The sequence below is a fragment of the Nanorana parkeri genome, unplaced genomic scaffold, assembly GCF_000935625.1.
Source record: "Nanorana parkeri isolate BGI_ZX_2015 unplaced genomic scaffold, ASM93562v1 scaffold411, whole genome shotgun sequence".
Taxonomy (NCBI): Eukaryota; Metazoa; Chordata; class Amphibia; order Anura; family Dicroglossidae; genus Nanorana; species Nanorana parkeri.
This window is the reverse complement of record NW_017306679.1, coordinates 675,698-678,192: the sequence shown is the minus strand read 5'-3', so window position 1 is coordinate 678,192 and position 2,495 is coordinate 675,698. Positions and strand designations below refer to the sequence as shown.

General features: G+C 45.7%; 1 protein-coding gene across 1 annotated transcript in view; it reads right to left on the bottom strand.

The window, feature by feature from the left end:
- Positions 1-2,495, bottom strand: part of LOC108789615 (phenylalanine-4-hydroxylase-like) — a 43,047-nt gene that overhangs the window by 40,369 nt on the left and 183 nt on the right. The window lies entirely within an intron of this gene.

The following is a 2,495-nucleotide window of genomic DNA, read 5'->3' as shown; positions in this document are numbered from 1 at the left end:
CGCTGACTCCTCTGTCCTTGCTGGCACTTCCTGTCCCATGGTGTCTGCATGCGGGTGCACGCGTCCATAGACTTACCTTGTGTCTCTCCTCGTCTCCCGGCCGAAAATCCGAACTGCGCATGCGCCCGCCCCAAGATGCTTTGCGGCCGCCTGAGCAGTTTCGGATTTTCGGACGGGAGCGCGCGGCAAAGACGGGGTAAGTTTAAACCGTATTAAAACGTTTTGGGTTTTTTTCAACTTTTTGCATGTATCTGCTGCTTGCTACCCTCATATATATGCAAAAAAAGCCAGAGGGTTTAATAACCCTTTAATACTCACCTGATCCCTGGAACGACCGACAAGCGCAGCATACAGATCGCGCCGGTTACTATTTAAACCGGTGCGCTGTGTGCAGCTTCTGAGAAGATACGCTATTAGCATAGTGGGGAAGCCTGCTGCCCATTTTGCATCGCTCCCGCTGCGCTAATAGTGTATCTTCCCAGAAGCTGCACACAGCGCGCCGGTTTAAATAGTAACCCGCACGCTCTGTATTTAAAAATGTCCCGGGAACATAAAATGATAAAACATTTAAAATTTTATTTTAAAAAATGTCACCTTACCTTAGCCTGGTGGTCAGTGGGGATCCCTGGACCCTGGTTGTGAGCCCGCAGCTGTTCCATCCCTCTGCCGCCTTTCTGCACACTCCCGGCCAGTGGTGTAGCGAGGGGGGGCAATTGACCGTGCGGCCGTCACCGCAGCTCCCGGTCAGACCCGGCTCTCTAATCGGCCGCCGCTCACTCCTGAAGTGGATCCTCTGGAGGCCCCCTGCAGGCGGCCCTCTACAGTGCCTGTTTAGGTGGCCACTTCTGCCTGATCGTGGGGGCCTCCAGAGGACCCCCTTCAGGAGCTAGTGGCGGCCGATTAGAGAGCTGAGGCGGGCAGGTGGGCGGGCTAACCGAGAGCTACGGTGACGGCCTCCCCACCCCCCTCGCTACGCCACCGGTCGGGAGTGTAGGATGAACCGACACTCCCGTAGCAGAGACTGGGGGCCCGCTGGCCGCTGGATACGGAGCTATTCAGCGGCCATCAACTGTGCTGGGTCCCCCCCAAGGCTGAGGCCGGCGGTAGTTCCGCCACTGCTCTATGCTCCCTAGCATTGGACCCTAGAAATTGGCCCCTCAGACACTAAGCAGTGCACTGTGCCGTAACACAGGGCATATCAAAAGCTCCTTTATAAAACCTTTTAAAACTAGTACAAGCTGTGGTCAAAATAGGCGCATATGTTAAAAGACAGGATTTGCACATACAAAAAAATGATCTAAGAGGCTAAAACTGTCGCAATTGCTTTGCTAAATTCCCCCCATTCAATGTTGCATTTAACACGCCAAAGTAAATTTCATTGTAAGGGTTTCAGCATTAAAGTTAGTTTAGGCAGGAGACAGATGGGTTTACTGCCTGACACTTTTTCTATGACAGGCAGAGGATACACCAGGGGTAGGCAACCTTGGCTCTCCAGCTGTGCTGAAACTACAAATCCCATAAGGCATTGCAAGCCACAGCATGACTCCCAGAGGCAGAAGCATGATGGGATTTATAGTTTCAGCACAGCTGGAGAGCCAAGGTTGCCTACCCCTGGGATACACATATTTAATAAATTATTATAATTATTCACATTCACAGTGGTGTGAATTGAGCCCATTCAAATAAAAGGTAAATTACCTTGTCTAGCATTGGGGCTGCACTGGAAAAAGCAGCCAGCACAGCCCCAACGCATCTGGTGCGAATGCAGCTTTAAATGTATCAAATGCATAAAGTTCTACTGAGGGAGCTCACACATTATCACTTGAATCCTGGGGTCAAAATTCTTACAATTTTGGGTTCAATAAAAATGTTTTCTGTTGTTCCATACAGGAAGGGATGAAAAAGTAGACAGGTTTATGAAAAAGTGAATGCATTGTTACATATCGATAATGTTTAGCATAATTCCTCTTCAATTGCAAGGTAAGTCAACAAACAGTATTATATCTGAGCATCAAGACAAAACACAAGCAGACACTATTTACAGCATGAAACATAAATACGTAAATTTGCTAAAACATTATTGTCTTGGGCTAATTTAATAACACAGTGCATATGGCAATGGTATACAGTAACCAATGTCAACCAATCAGCATTTAGGTTTTTTCATGGTGCAGCAGGAGCAACAAGATTTCTGACTGGCTGCTATGCTGCCATGCGTGTTCGTTTTTCTTTTTTATCACCATGTTAGTAAAAAAATATCAGAAATGAATAATCTGTTTCATATATTTTATTATATTACTATGTTATACTATATATATTTGATGGAAAAGAGGCAAACACAATCCTCCATGCAAATCACACTGCAAAACATTATTTTGTGCAGTACTAAGGTTACTTTTTCAATGTGTACAAAACATTTTATTATATTTTGCAATATCATTTTTATAAAATATATCACATAAACAACAAAGCTGAATGAATATATATATATTTAT